The sequence below is a fragment of the Sciurus vulgaris genome (assembly GCF_902686455.1).
Source record: "Sciurus vulgaris genome assembly, chromosome: 11".
NCBI classification, from domain to species: domain Eukaryota; kingdom Metazoa; phylum Chordata; class Mammalia; order Rodentia; family Sciuridae; genus Sciurus; species Sciurus vulgaris.
The window spans coordinates 76,363,862-76,380,314 of record NC_136472.1 but is presented as its reverse complement, the minus strand read 5'-3'; the positions used below and the strand labels follow the sequence as shown (position 1 = coordinate 76,380,314).

Here is a 16,453-nt window from a genome sequence, read left to right as displayed (position 1 = left end):
GCCACACCACAGGGACTTGTGAAGAGCGTGGGAGTAGAGGAAGCGGCGGTCTAGACAACTCTTTCAGGAAAACTCTAAGGAGGAAAAGGACTTGGGGTGAGATAGGGGACAAGGTCATTTTTCAGATGAAGAATACCGGACCTTGGTTAGTACAGAATTTCTCTACCTTTGTAGACCCATGGTCTGTTTGATAGACATAAACATCTCCTCCCCTTCAGGACTGACATTCTGGCACACACCTCCACCCAGCACCTCACCCCAGCCCTGTTCAGGAATCACACCTACCAAGGTTTTATCTGAAATTACTTCCTATGATTGTCTTTTTAAAACAGTAGGAATTTTACAATCTTGGGATAAATCTGGAGGCATTGCACAACCTCTGTGTCAGTGAGTGCAAGGTTAAGTGGCAGGAGGGAGGTAACGTGTACTGCTCACACCCCCTTTCACAGATGAGGAAAGGGAGGGGCAGGGAGGTCTAAAGAAAACAGCCCGAGACTACACCAGAGAAGGCACGTTCTACACACACATGAAGTGTTCATGAAAATTAGCTATCTCTTAGGCCATAAAACATGTCCCAATAAAATTCAAGAACTCACATTCCTACATGACCACATTCTCTCACCACAATGTAGTTAAGTCAGAAATCAATAACAGAAAAACAAAGTGTGTTTGTTTATTTACTTATTTATTTATTTAGAGAAAACCCTCTATTGAAAGGTAGTTGCCAAAATACACTAGTAACTAGGTCAAAAAGAAATGATTCTAGAAATTATCAAATACTTACAAATGAATGATAAAAAAAATACAAAAAGTTATGGAATATAGCCAAGATAACACTTAGAGGGGAATGTTTGTCCTTAAATGCTTATATTAGAAAAAGAAGAGGGCTGAAAATTACTGAAAGGACTAAGTATCCAATTCAAGAACAAGATAGCCGGTCCAGAGTTGTGTAGTTGTTAAGTAGGAAAGCAGGATTTGAGCATAGGGAGGGCTGGCTCCAGCCCTCACCCACTCCGACACCATGCACAAATCTCTCTACTATTTTTCATGACGTGCCCAGTGCCTGGAAACCCCATTTCTCCCTAAGAGTTGAGGAGCTGAGCCTTCAGGCCCCTTCTGCCTCAAAGGTTGATGTTAAATCTTACACCCGTTCATGCATCCTTTTGCTTATTAACTCTGTAGTGAGCATTTGCTTTGTGCCAGGCACTGTGCTGGTTGCAACCTGCTTTGCCTCTTCCTTCTGAGTTCAAAATCCAGCCTTCAACCTGGGGCGAAGCTCAGCTGCAGCTCTCCCTGCCCGCCCCCACCCTGCCCCACCCCCAAGCTGCCTGAATCTTCTCTGCGGCTTGTCAGATCAGCATCCTCGTCAAAAAAATGACTGATTTCTCTCTTGTCTCTTCCAACAGGTAGACTGAAATTACCATGTGTCCAAATTAAAATTGCATACTTCAAGGATTATTTGAAGGACTATTCTTAGACCCTTTTAAGAAGATTTAAAGAAAAGTGAGTTGATTTTTTTTTTTTTTTTTTACACTTCAGAGAGTATTCATGATTTAAGTTAATGTTATGGGTGCTTTTTTTCCTCTACCTCTTAAATATGCACTAATAGGTAGACTTTATCTCCATTTATTTTATAATAAAGGGTTTTTTAAATAAGAACAATGAGCAAAGAGTACAGAATTACTGCTCTAATTATTTTAATACATTTCAAAGGCTCGTGGAATTTTAAAGATGAAAGGGTCTTAGAGATGTGGACCATTCCCTCCTGGGTGCTGGAGAGCGAGACCAGTATCCCTGTGGACCCCTGAGCTGTGCTTAGAAAGCTCCCAGGACTGATGGTGAAGTTGGTATCTCCCCACATTTGGGATTTTTAAAGAGCTCTTCAGCATCTGGTTTAAAATCTTCTCCTCCTCACATCTTGCTATGCCTTTCTTCTCTATCAGATAGTTCTAAAAATGCTTGGGCATCCAGAGCATGTCCATCCTTGAGATCTTTTCTTGTTCTTGTTCTTCTAGTAAGTCTTCACAGCTGAACTTCAAGAGCAGCTCTTGCCCTCTCCAATCACCTCTCCAATCCAGCAGATGTCTCCTAAAAAAGAGGTGCCAGCCCAGAACACAGCCCAAGCACAGCCAGTGTCATTTGCCCCTGTAGATTCATGAGAACGTGAGGCAGATAAACCCTGGAAGCAGACCTGGGTTCCAGCCCCTGCTCCCATGCTCACTGTGCCCTCAGGAAAGTCACTGTGTTATTCTGAGCTCGAGCAAACAAGGAAGGTAGGAGGAGATGGTCCCTAAGCTGCCTCGCACCTCCAGAGGATGGTTTCGTTGACACAGTAAGGAAGTTGCTATTTCTCACTGTCCCAGGCACTGAAGTGAGCCAGGACTTGGGGATCAGGGGGACCTAGGTCCAATCCCAGCTCTACACTTGCTGACTGTGTATCCGTACACTGTCACTTCTCATTGCTGAGCATCTCTTTCTTTACTTATGAACTACGGATGTTAATGCACAAAGGATCGGTAAGGAGATGCACTGGGATAAGTACATATAGCATCTAGTACCTAGTTCGTAGGAAATGCTCAGTAAATGGCAATCCCTTATGTGATTATAATGATAGAACTATTTACCTTTAGCCAGAAGAGAGGACAAGAAGTGGTAGAGGCTCTAATAAGAAGAGAAAAGCTAAAGATGTGGCATACTTATTAGGGATAGGGGAGAAATGTCCACATCTCATAAACTCTCATCCAGACATAAGCCCTACCCCAGAAAGTTCATGAGGTTAAAGCTCTACTTCTCAGAATCTGACAAGGAGGAATTGGTTGCTATGGAAATATATAGTTAAGGGGAAACTTTCAGAGTGGGTCTGCAGAGCTGCATAAATGCTGCCAGGAGCTAGCACTGTCACAGCTCCAGACCTGGACATTGAGCACTATTTTCCCTGGAATGAGGGTCCTGGACCACTAGACTGGGGGGCCTTGTGAATTCATCACATATTGGTATATGTTCAGAAGGCTGGTTAAGAGCATCAGATAAGCAATTGATTGTGAATCTAAAATGCCCCACAACTTGATGGGCTTTTGTGTTATTTGTGCATTATGTACTGTTTCAATGCTTTGGAAATCAGGAGAGAGGCCCAAATGCAGAAACTAAGTGTATAATGAACTAATTGACTTCAACCTACAAAATTCTGAGTAAAACATCAGTGCGTGTGTGTGTGTGTGGCAGTGGCAGGGGGCAGGTGGGCAGGATTGTGCAGTGTATTAGTCAGGGTTCTCTAGAAGAACAGAATCAACAGGAAGTATGATCATAAAAAGGAGATTTGTTAGATTGGCTTACACGACCAGAAGCTGGATAGTCCACAATGACTGTCTGCAGGCTAGAGAGCTGGAAGAACCAGTAACTGGGCGTCCAAGAGGAGGAAGCCCCAGAACAAGAAGGATCAACAGTGCTATCCCAGTCCGAGACCAAGGCTTCTGGAAACTACCTGGAGAATCACTGGCAGAGTCCACTTTGGAAAAGTGAAGAAGCAAGAGTCAGATATCCTCAGGTGATTGAAGCGGCAATCAAGAACCCGTTCAAGAAGAGCTGAGCTTGCATGTGCATCTGCGTCCTTGTTCCAACTTTTCTTCCCTTCCCCATCCTATTGGGCGGTGCTGCCCATGCTTAGGGAGGGGCTCCACCTGAGTTCACTGTCCCACGTTCCAGTCATTCCTAGACACGCCCTCATGGACACACCCAGAAGCTCTTAAAATCGAGGGCATCTCTTAATTCAATCAAGTTGACAATTCAAATTAACCATTACATGTAGGTACCCATCTGTGTGTGTGAACATGTGTATTTAAGCACGTGTATGTACACACATGTATATGTGTATGTGAAAACCTCCATTGTTTTGGATATGATCACTCTTTACACAGTGCCTAGCTACCTGTAAGCAGTATTACACAAGAATTACACAGGCCATCGAACCAGTTAATCTGACTCTATGATAAACTGGGCACACTAACTTAGCTGTGTGACCTTGGTTACCCTGTTTAAAAAGAGTGCCACAGTTCCTGCCTTCCTGAGGTTTATAGTCTGTGAAGAAGGCTACTCTAAAGTGATGGGGGGACCCTGCATGGATTCTACCTTTCATATTAAGAAAGTGCCCAGGACATGGGAGAGCCTTCTCCCATGGTTAATGGGCTTTTGCCTGAATTTAGGGAATGTCATCTTAACCTGTTGGATAAGTCTTTTTACCAAGATACCCTGAAAGTACCTTGTTTCCTCAAGACCATGTCCCTGAAGACCCAGGTACCCAGGTGGATGGAGAGCCCACGTTGGCAAACACAACTCTGGCTCTGCTGAAAGGGTTCATTTCAGAGGGACCCCACCTCAGCCATCCTTCTAAGTCCCCTCTTTCAATCTGGGCTGCAAGCCTAGCAAATTTTAAATCCAAGAGAATTGGAAACTGCTGTCATTTAAGGTGCACAACAAGTTTTTGTTTTTTTTGTTTTTGTTTTTGTTTTTTAATTAAATACAACTAACATGGGCTTTGTTCTCCAGAAAGTTACTGACTATGGAAACAGAGGTATCTGGCTGTGATGCCACTGGCCAGAAATGATACCCCATTCAGGGGTGTCCAGACCTAAAAAATACTTCTCAGTTGTGTATTGCAGTGTTTTTCAAACTATGGGTTAGGATCCATTTGCAGGTCATGAAATTAATTTGGCGATTCAAGATCATCATTTAGTAAAGTGAAACACAGTAACCCATAGAATGGTCAAAGCTATTTGCATTGTATTCAACAGAGATTTCTTATCTAAAAATCTATGTAGGAGCTATAAAAGAAGAAACTCTTATAAGACAGACATCCTCATAGGAAAATAAGCAAAAGACTCAGATACTTTACAAAAGAAGATATTCAAATAGCCAAAAGCATACAAGACCATTACTCTCTAGGGAATCACAAATTAAAACTACAGTGAAATGCCTCTATGCACCCATCAGAAAGGCTGCAACAAATAAGATAGCCTTTACCTAGTGTTGGCAAAGACATTAAACCACTGGAACCCTCACTCACTGCTGGGTGAGATGGAATTTGGTGTAATGACTTTGAAAATCTGGCCATATCAACTACAGCTGAACATGTGCACACAAACAGTTCCACTCCGTGATATTTTACCTGTGAGATATGCATTGGAGCACTTGGCCATCAGCAGCTGAATGGATTAAAAAGAACAGCGTATTCACATTAGCCATACTGATGACCCTCAGAAGCACAAAGATGAATGAAAATCCAGGCACAAAGAAACCTTATGACTACATTTGATAAAGAACAAAAACAGAAAAAACATATATGTTGTGAGAATTCCTGGTAGTCGTTACCCTTAAGGGCAGGCCTGGTGTGGCAGAAGGAGCAGAAGGGGTTTCCAAGGTACTGAGATTGTTCTGTCTTTTGATCTGGGGGCTGGTTACGTGGGTGTTTTCAATTTGTGAAAATACATCAAGCTGTTCAATTATGAAAGGTACCCTCTACTCTATATGTGTTATACTTCAATAAAAGTTTATAAATCAATATAATGGAGGAGAAAATATAGCCAGTCATAAGTTTCGCCTTGTTAAGCAAAACCTGGGTTACCTGTCTCCTAACTCTGAGTGTTTATGCTGAGATGGCCAGTGCACTTCTGGCTGTGTCATGGGAAGGAAATGAGAGCCACTGACTTGACCCTACTCTCCGCTTTTCAGGAGAGGAATCTGAGACCTAGAGAAGAGGGAATTAGGAGCAGAGCTAAGAGAAGCACAGAACTAGGGAGAAGATTCTAGGTGTCCTGCTGCTAATGATTGTGCTGCAGGTCTCACCACTGGTGAGGAAGAGCAAAACGGTGCCTTCGGATGGGTAGGCTCTGGTTGGCACCTTGATCTTTGGGAGGCAGCCCCATACAAGGGGACAATGGTTTTTCCATCCACAGAATCAGAAGCCCAGTTACCTCCACAGTGGTCTGGCCCCAGCCGCCCCCATTCCCTCCCTCCTCCTTCCTGCCTCTTCTGTCTCAGTCTGCTTCCCCGGGAGCTCGGGAAACACCGCTGCGCCAATCGCTTTTCCATTTGTGTGGAAGGCCTGTCATGCCAACGCTGTGCGATGGTCTTAGAAGTTGGAAAACTGTGAAGAAAACACATTGGGAGACTAAGATCCAGCAACGTATGTTTCCGTGCTGGCTTTGTGCTTTGCTTTGTTACAGAATCGTGAGTCCAATCAGCCAGGCTCTTCTGTGGGCTCCCAGGACACAAAAGCAAGGCAAGATGCAGCCCTGTCTCTGTCAGGTGGAGCTTTCCAGAAGAGGGAATGGTGGTGCAGATTTTATTGATCTTTTTTACTGATATACAGAAGTATAAAAGTTGTCCATATTAGCAGGGTGCCATGTAATGTTTGAATGTTTGATACATAACTATGATCACATTATGCTTAAATCAGGTGAAACATGTTTGTCTCCTCAAACATTGGTCAGTTCTTCATGTGTGGCACAGATTTTAAGTGGCTTAGTTGGAGACTTGCACAGAGCCTGGGACCATCTTTAGTAAGGAGGTAGATGACTTTAGTGGCTTGCCACTGTCCTGACTGTCACCCACATCACAAATACATGGGATCTCCTAACTCAGGTCACATCCCTACCTACACAGGTGCAGAGTGAAGCTTTGAAATATAACATCCCAGGAAGGGTAGGGAACCAGAGGGGGCTTCAAAGAAGTTTCACAAAAGCCAAGAGTCTTGATTAAGGATAAATGAAAGGAACTGTGCACAGCTAAGGCTACTAAGGACTGGCCACCAGTTCACCTTCCTGAAACTGCCTGTAGTCCAGGAGTTAAAGTGGAGAGAGGGAATGGGGAGAGGTGAGGAAGGGCACAGCAGAGGTGGGCAGAGCAGACTAAGGACCTCTGTCCCCCAACAAGGAGTGTCCAGGCGAGGGGGAACGCTTGCCTGAGACTCAGAGAGGCAGGAAATGCCTGTCGCCTTGGAGACAGAATAAGAGATGCAGGCAGATGCTGCTATGAATGTTGGTGCAGTCCTAGAATTCTGTTTTATGGCACTTGCTTATGCCATCTTTGGAGGAAACCTTCAGAGGCCCATTCTGACTGAGGCCTGGCTGAAGGTAGGAGCCTCACAGTCCTGCCAATGGGCCGACCGGCAGAACACAACACAATTTGGACATAGTAGTTATTATTCTAGGACAGAATGTCTCCAACTGTGTTCTGTGATACATCAAGCCTGCAAAACTATTTTTTTAAGTGGGAGGATTTCCTCATTAAGTGTTCTGAGAAGCACCGCACACTGAATCCCTCTTGGTAGACCTCAGTGCCACCAGCACACTAAAAGTTCTCAGCAAGTCTGCGGTGAAGATTCTAATGCTTCCCGGACTTACTTGCCCAGAACCCCCTTTTGCCTGTCATTCAGCTCCCTCTGTTCTTCAGTTGGGAAATTCTGTCCTGGAGAAAGGCCGGAGGCTGATTTGGAGCTCTAAGGAAGAAGAGAGGACAGAGCTTCCCCAAGGAGCGACATTGTGTTCACACTACACAAGGCCCAGTCGGAGCCTAGGCACAGGGTCTGGCCACTGTAAGTTCCCAGGTGATGGCTGATAATTGGAGGAATGGCGGTTGTGTGTGCCTGGTGAGAAGAGCTCTTGGCAGAGGCTGGAAACAGAGGATGCATGTGCCAATGACACTGCAGTGTACGTCTGGCGGTCTCACAGAGGGTCGTCGTCTTCTTTCTTTCTTTCTTGATCCCCCCTCCATCTTAACAGTTTAGGAAAAGGCAACAAGAAGCAGCAAGAGCAGCGCAGTCGAAAGGCATGAGCCCGAGTGTGTGGGTGTGGGTTCCACCTCTGTTATTTCCCAGCTGGCTTCTCGGAAAAGTCATCTTATCTTTTTGTGCAGGACATCAGGATGGAATGTGTTTCTGTGTCTGAGAAAGGGCCTGGCCAGAGGTGATCTCTGGGGAAGCATAGCCTATCTTGTCCTGGCTCCTTCCAATGGCTGCCTTGGGGAACTTTGCCTGGGTCCCAAGCACAGCAACCTGCCCATTGTCTCCCCCTAAGCTTTAGGAAGAACCCGGATGATGTTTCTTCATTTTGGTAGCCAGGGCTATTGGAGGAAAGTTCTGGTTCCATTCCCCGTTCTTTGCGCTCAGCCACACTGGCTGGGTAAATACCTCCCAGGGACTCTAACACATCTATTATTAACTTACTGCAAGCAGATGCTGCACTTTCCAGAAATGCTTCTGCCTACAGATGCTTTTGTAGGCTGCGTGGAGTTCTCCTGACCTTAACGTTGTCCCTGGGGCATGATGGGAATCAGTCCCTCCTGCCCTGGTCTCCCTGCAGGGATGGTGGACAGTTGTGTGAGCAGGGGACACAGGGCACAGGAGGGATCTTGTTGGATCTGATAGTGGAGCTAGTGGAAGCTTGTTCTTTAACCCCCCCCCTACTTTCAGCCTCCCATCTGGTTTATGGGTGGAAGCACAGGTATCATCCTTGTTAGCACCCTTCATCGGCACGGCACAATAGCCTATCAGTCACCAAGGCCTAGTGACACCTCAAAATGTCATGAGGCCAATCCCTTCTCTGTACTGCCTGACAGTGCAAGCAGCTGTCTTCTTTCACCTTTTCTTCTAAGCCCCAACCTCCTAACCACTAAGCTAAATCAGAACCCCTGTGTTGTGTTCCCATGGGAGACACAAATGCCTTTAAAAATCACCTGTCAATCTTCAAATTAGCTGTCCAGACTCTGACTTCTCTACTGGACTGTAAGCCCATGAGGGTAGCAACCATGTCCATCTTAGCAACTGTGCTGATAAAAGTCAGTCTCCTCCCCCGGACCATGGACATGAGTATGTTCTCTTCCTCCTTCCTTCTTTCTTTTCTTCCCTTCTTCCTTCCTTATTTCCTTTCTTTCTTTTTCTTAATTACAGTGGAAAGGGGACTAGCAATAACTTGGTCAAACTGTGATCCCTGGAAGAACCCCAAGGCTCACTGTGGGAAGAAGAAGGAAAAATGGGCAGACCCCCCCCAATCACACAGCAGCCACCCTTTATCTCTCTTAGTCATTGGAATTTTACTTTAGATTTTCTTTGTGAAAAATAAAAAGTGATTCTTCTATGATAAAGGGTTTGGACAACATTGATCTATTCTTATACCCTCATTTTTTCAGAGTAAAAATGTGCCAAGTGCTTCACATATGTTCACTCATAAACAAGGAAGGTGTTATCCTCAGTTTATAGATCCAGAAACTGATCCCAGAGTAGCTGGGAAATTTATCCATGGTCACACAGTCAGTGCCCAATTGATCCAGAATTCCTATCCAGGATTGTTAGACTCCAGACTCTTTCCATGGACACCTGCTGCCTCCCAAAGACCTGTCTTCCAACAAACAGTGGTTCCTGAGCCAACCTCTCAGTCTGGCGTGGCTGCAGTGGCCAAAGACAGATCACTGGGGTTTAATTGGACAGCACTTGCTCAGAGGAACAGGGCCTTCATTCCTGGGGTTTCCTGGCACTAAGGCTGTGAGATGCTAATTAGAGAGAAATGAAGTCTGTGTCAGCCAGGAAGAACGGGGCTGCTCCACGGAATGGTCTTTTGTACCTAAAACGAAGCTCAATGAGGTAGGGGTCCTGAGTCCTAATCCCTGCGGTACAGCCTGAGTCTTCCTTCCATGTGTCAGGAATTTATCCCAAGGAAATCCTAGGCAAAGTAGCATCCCAGGGCAAGATAACTGGGCCCCAGAATCTACAGGAAGGCAGCCTTTATCTTACTTTAACCTCCAAAGTCCTCTTCCTTTCTTTTGTCCCTAAGCCCAGGTTATTTTCACTTCTACTTGTGATGATGTCTGGCTTACTTAAATAAAAGTGAAACTAGACTGGAAGATAGGAAAGCTAAATTCGTACCCCAGCTCCCTCAAGAACTCACTGTGTGATGCTGGGCATGTCACATGACCTCTTTAAGTCTCAGGCTCCCCATCTTTAAGATGAGCGTGTTTTGGACAACATAATCATGCCTATGACACAGGGAGAGTCGAAAGCACTAACTCTGGAGCCATCCTTCCTGAGTTTACAGCTGAGTTCTGCCATTACTAATGTATGACCTTGAGCAAGCTGCATAAGCTCTCTACACAACAGTTTTCTCATCTGCAAAATGGCGTAATAGTAATGGCTCTCTCCTAGATTTGTTTGAAGATTAGCAAGTAATGCATTTAGAGTAATGCCCAACACATAGCAAGTCATGTAGTTAGTAACTATGGTGATGATTTCAGTTATGTCTTCTCCATTCATGAAACCATACAATGTGGTTCTGCACTATTAGAGCATGTCCCAAATCTCCTAGTGGTTAGCACTTATTCTTTTTACTTTCATTGGTTGAGAAAATATACAATGACAGAAAACTGCTATGGATTCCATAATGTTTTAAATCAATGTGTGCTCATCATAATAGCCCCTAGGTTGTGCAAGACATTGACTCATGTATAGACAACATTTAGTGAGACAACGAACAGGTTCCCAAATCCTGCCAGCAATGATCTGTTCCCCAGTTAGAAACCTCCAAGCTACATTATTGTTTCTTCCAGCATAGTTATCACTTATGGTAGGCATTAAATTAATGTTTGAATAAACATGCATGGATGGATGGATGGATGGATGGGTAAGTGTGTTTTACATTTGTTTCTTGATAAAGTTTAAGCAAAATAAGAAGTGTGTGTATGTGTTAATGTGTGTGAGAGAGCATTTTCAGAAAGGGCCCCAGCTATTTCTGTTGCAGGGAAGGAGATGGTCCTACTTACATATTTTGCATATTCCCCCATCTGTTAGTTTATAAGGTCATTTTTCATTGCAGTCCTTTCAGCTGTCTATTCTTGACAATAGATAAGCAGTCCCTTGCCTCTCCCATGCCTTCCTCTCCCAACAATGAGGGCTTTGTGCTGGGAAGCTTGCCTGTGATGCTTCTTTCCCAAGGCCCCAAAGCCTCGTCTGGCTTTTATCAAGGGTATTGATGGGGGAGGGGACCCAGACAGTTGGACTCAGGGAGTGTGTTTGTGGCCTGGTGCCAACTGAGCATGTCAGGCCGAGGTAGATAATTCAAAGTCAGTTCTGGGATCCAGGCAGCCTGTTACCTGAGCTGGTTATCCGGCCATTTGGAACCACTGCCTTGGAAGTTCTGTGCCTTCCTCCAAGCCCAGGGGGGGATGCAGATCTGGTGAGGATGGGTGGGAAATGGCAAAGGGGTGCACAGCCAGCGTCAGAGTGTGAAGAATCTTGCCCCATAGGGCAAGGGGCTGCTGTGGCTATTGCCTCTTAGGGCTTCAACTCGCTAATGAGGTTGAAATGCCAACAGCCTGCCTGTACGCACACTTACTCAGGAACGCATTGACTTGGGCTGCTTAATGAGTGTTAGTCAGGAATCTAAGAAAGGTCTGGGCAGGCGCCTGGCTGATGCCTTGTTGATTAGAATACCGAATGTGTCACCCTGTGAAAGCCAGCAGCTGCTGGGAAGTGCATGCAGTGTGGAGACTTCCTGGGTAACCCTCACCTTCCCACTGCTTCCAGATGTTTGCGAGTCACAAGCTGATCTGGTATGGACTGGTAATGACAGTGATTTGGATAACAACTAGGAGAAAAATGACGATGTTATCACAATCATAAATAATAATTACCAAACCTAGACACCCACCAGAAACCCACAGGGGTTGATTGGTTCCTTTGCTTGTTGGTTTTAGTTGCTTTAAAAAATGCAGACTCATGGGCCACTTTCCTAATGATTCTATGTCTCTGGACGTGGAAGTCCAAAAATCTATACAGTTAAGGAGTGTGACGTATGATTCTGCTGCCTGGCTGAGCCCTGACTTTGGGAAATGTAACTCAATTGGACACATTGACCCAGAATGTTATCTGACTGCTACTTCCTAAGATGTATGACCTCATGCATACCGCTTAGCCTCCGAACCTCAATTTTGTCTTCTCTAAAATGAATTAGGTAAAATGGTATAGCTGCTATGGAAAACAGTATGGCAATTCTGCAAAAGAAGGAAAAGAAAAACAGAATTACCATATGATCCAGCAATTCTACTTCTGAGTCTATACCACAAAAGAAGCAAAAGTGGGGTCTTGAAGAGATATCTGCATATTCGTGTTCAGAGCAGCATTATTCCTAATAGGCAAAGATGAGAATAACCCAAGTGTCCATTGGCAGATGAATAGATAAACACAAAATGTGGTATATCTATGCCTCAGAATATTATTCAGCCTTAAAAACATAAGTTCTGACACACGCTATAACCTTGAGGACATTATATAAATGAAATAAGTCAGTCACAAAAGACACATACCATGTGATTCCATTTGTGTGAGGCAGTTGGCGTGGTCAAGTTCCCAGAGGCAGGAAGTGGAGAAGTCACCAGGGGCTGGAGGGAGAAGGAAGGGGGCTTCTTTGTCTAACAGGTTCAGTTTCCGTTTGCAAGCTGCAAGTGTTCTGTAGAGGAATGGCCACGATGGTGGCACAACAATGTGAATTTCTTTTTGCCGGTTAACTCTACCCTTGAAAATGGCTAAGAATGGTAAACTTCATGTTGTGTGTATTTTGCCTCAGTTTTTAAAAAAGGGGATTTGGTATTTCTTCCCTCCAGAGTCATTCTGAGTCTGGCATAAAACTGTAAAGGGCTTAGCACAGTGTCTGACGCACAGTCCCATACCAAAGTGCTCCTTTGCCTTACCGCCACCATCTACCAAGTCCCTTCATAACCACTCTCTCACCCAGGGCTCTCTTTTCTATGTTCTTACCTGCACAGATAAGTCTGAAGAGAAGGGGAAGGGGAAACAATGTCTGGTAAACAATAACTTTTCCCATTTAGCCTTCATTTATCCTTGGTTCTTATTGTGTGGATGAAGAAACTGAGGTTTAAGGAGGTTGGATGACTTGCCTAAGATCTCAAAACTAAGACAAGGCAGAGCAGGGTTGACCTCTGACCCTTCCAAGTGACTCTGGGCCTGCAGATGGTGAGGAAAGTGGCTGCCACTCTCCAGAGAGAATGTGTGAAGAGCCACACTTGCCAGTTGTCTTGAGCATCATTTGAGTCAGTGGGAAACTTGGTTGAGGCTCTTCCCAAGAATTCTTAAGGGAAGTGGAACCTTGATTGAGCCAAAATCTCAATCACCTGCTGGTGCTCAGAGCCCAGCCCCAGAGAGCCCCTCCAGTCCAGTCTGCTTAACTGTGTGACGAGGCAAGGCCCAGTCATGCTCACAGCATCAAAACGTCAGCCTCTCCTAGAGACTGCGACTGTCTGACACCAGACGGGCTCCAAATCAGCCTTGAAAATAGCCACCTGCCTCCTGAGGCCAAGCAGGAAAGATGTATGCCCCTCGGGTACAAAGGAATGCAATTGCCTTCACAGCATGTCTAGTTTGTGCCTGGCTCCAAGACAAAGAGAGCTGACGAAGGGGAAAACACGCGAGCACAGTGTGGTCTGGACTCGGGGCTGTGGTGAGTGCCAAAGTCAACATTGGGGTTAGGGTTTTGTTACAATGCAAGAATTAAATCAGACAGCAAATGAATATCTGTGTTATCAACATCATCATCATTGCAAATTGAATAGCTCACTCAGATAGCTGAATAAAAATGATGATGATGATGATGATTGATGATGATGATGATAGCAGTGGTCATAATGAGATAGGCAGCTGGAATAGCTGAACTGCATAGCAAATTGGATTCTCCCCAAGAATAAAAAATAAATAAATTTTGTACTACCATATGCGGGGTCCACATGAAGCACATTATGCCCATCTCTTCCATTTTGCCTTAAAAAGTCCTTGGAGGTAGAGATGACCATCTCTGCTTTGCACTTAAGGAAGACTGAGGCCAGGTGACTTCTGTCTAAGACAACATGGCTGTGTTGATCCCTAATGGAAACAGAGGTCTACCTGGTCCCAGATAATATGTTTCTGACTTCAGGAGATTTACTATGTCTTAAGTAAATCAGGCTTGATTATGCATTTTGAAAAACAAAATCATTTACTTGCTTTACAGGAGGAGTTCTTTAAAAAGTAGCTCTCACCTAGTGCATTTAACATAAAACCCTGATTATAAAGATTCATTTGGGAGAGAGCATTTTCAAGAATAATCCTTCCCATCTGTATGGTTGCGATAATATTTCACAGCACTGTCATGGGTATTATGTTAAACATCAACTTGACTTACACAAAAGCTCATCACTCTTTTTTCTCTATGGCAACACCATCTATTCAGTATCTGTCAGTGGTTAAATAAGCACCACACTGCCAAAGTCCTGAATTTGATTCCCAGCTCTGATACTCACTGGCTTTGTAAGAGTGAGCAATCTACCTAGAATTTCAGGCTCTCAGTTTCTTCATCTGTAAAGTGGGCATAATTAATTGGGGGTGTACATAACAAATGTTCAGCCCTCGTCTTCCTGTGCCCCAGAATAAGTGTGGAATGCCACTTGTGATTTGACATGCCTACCACAAGTTCCTAAGGACAATTTGACTTCCCATGTAGAAAGTTCTAGTAATACTACCATAGACAGTTTGGCATACTGAAATTCTGCCTTGTGCTTCAATCTCAAGAGAACTTTCCAAGCATCTTCAGGTCCTGTTAGCACTGGGAGGGTGATGAGTTCAGGTTTCTGGAAAAGCCAAACTATTGTGCTGACCCCAGGGTGGAGAAAATTTCCCCAGACTCTTCCTGTCCTGTCTGCCCCTCCAGGACCTCATCAGAGTGAAGACCCAGAGTCTTGGGGTCAGAGCAGGCCCTAGAGATAACACAGCAGGACATAGTGGGCAGGCAGCTTGGCCTCTGAGGTGGGTGTCTGGGTGGTACCACAGAGAGCAAAACCCTGCTTGCCACTGGAGGCCTCTGCAGCCCTCTTCTTCCATCTCTGCCTCATTTTCCTTGCCTTGCTCATTGGGTTCTGGTGTCCTGGACAGACACCTTGAACGATCCAAATAAGGGAAGCATCTGAGGCCAGCATGAGGAAGCACAAAGCTATACCTTCCCTCTTTCAGATCCTCTTCATCCTTAGGAAGAAAACCAATTGGATATTCAAGTCTGGAATTTTTAAAAGAGGCCAGGACTAGAGACCAAGATTAAGGGTGAAGTCTCAAGAGTACCCATGTGGTCACCCAGGAGGGAGTGTAGCATGAGAAGAAAAGAACAGATGGAGTTTATTGCAATGATCAGGAGGAAATGAAGGTCTGATCTGGTCCCGGGTAGTGAAAATGGAAGGAAAATTACTGAGGTAGTCAATAGGATGTGGTTTCTGCTGATTGGAGAGTTAAGGAAATGATAAAGAGAAGTGATTCAAGGTTGACTAAATTCCAGCCCCTTTCCAGCCCCTCCTCTGCCCACCCTTGACCAGGCAGGTGGCTTCTCCTTTCTCCTCCCACTGAGCCTCTACCATGGCAAACCTCGCAGCTTACTATGATTTTCTATGTATGTGTCAACATCTGTGTTTCTGTCATACAAGTGCTGATTGACTGCATTTTGGGTCCTAAATCAAACAGTGAGCACCCCGCTTCAGCCCCCCACCCTCTCTCTCTCTCTCTCTCTGTCCTGTTGCATTTTTCTTCATAGCACTCACCAGCAAAGATACTTGTTTATTTTCCATCTCCCTCCACCAGCACTTAAGTGAGGTAGAGCACAGGCAGACTAGGCCTGCTCTGTTCACAGCTCTGTTCCTAGAGCCTAGAAGAGGAGCCGAGATGCTCAAGGACTGCTTGCTAAATATCTCCTACCCTTTCACGTCCCCAGATTGAATGTCCCTCATCCCAGTGCTGCACACGTGGCCTGGCTTCGAATTATCCTCAACATGGCTGTTCAAAGGGTGTCCACATCGCTCTGTTCTGAATAATTGAACTGCTACTGGATAAAAACACTGAATGACAGGACCAGTTACATAAATTGAAGGATACCATGCAAAATAAAAATGTCACCCCTTGTTCAAAAATTATTTAAAAATCTCAAAATGGCCACTGCAGAGCAGAAGCACGTTGGCTTCTGGGCACTGACCCTGTGAGACAGACTTCACGGGACACCCAGCCTGCAGCCAGGCCTGCTGATGAGCAGGCCTTAGAAGGCTGTCAATCCCAGGCACTGGATTTATATTTCGTCATGTAGAAAATTAGACACCACAGAAGTAACATTTGAACAGAGGTGACATTTAAAGTTTATTTCATTGTTTCCCAGCTATAGGTCATAACCATTGTGAAATACTATGCATGAGTACAGTGAGGTAGAAAACTCTCTTAATCTCCTCCTACTGCCTCTTGCCCTGTAGGCAACCGATCCCAAAGGAGTCCGTGAGCATTTGGTTAATTTCCTTCATCTTTCTGAGTTTATTTTTTTCTGTCACGTAGTTAAGAGGGTACTTCAGCAACAACTTTGCATCCTGCTTTGTTCATGTGAGGTCGCAAGAGGAGGAA

The 16,453-nt window shown here is 44.9% G+C and overlaps 1 protein-coding gene across 11 annotated transcripts in view; it reads left to right on the top strand.

Annotated features, from left to right (window-relative positions):
• The window catches only part of TENM4 (teneurin transmembrane protein 4), a 737,381-nt gene that overhangs the window by 303,666 nt on the left and 417,262 nt on the right, over positions 1 to 16,453 (top strand). For 3 of the 11 annotated variants that reach the window (XM_079105082.1, XM_079105083.1, XM_079105084.1), the window contains one exon: positions 1,407 to 1,503. The exons of 7 other annotated variants lie outside the window; for them this stretch is intronic. The gene's annotated coding sequence lies outside the window, so the exon portion shown is untranslated. Of the gene's footprint in view, positions 1 to 1,406; positions 1,504 to 7,137; positions 7,589 to 16,453 lie in introns of those variants that run through there. One more of the 11 variants, XM_079105085.1, reaches the window with a different exon arrangement.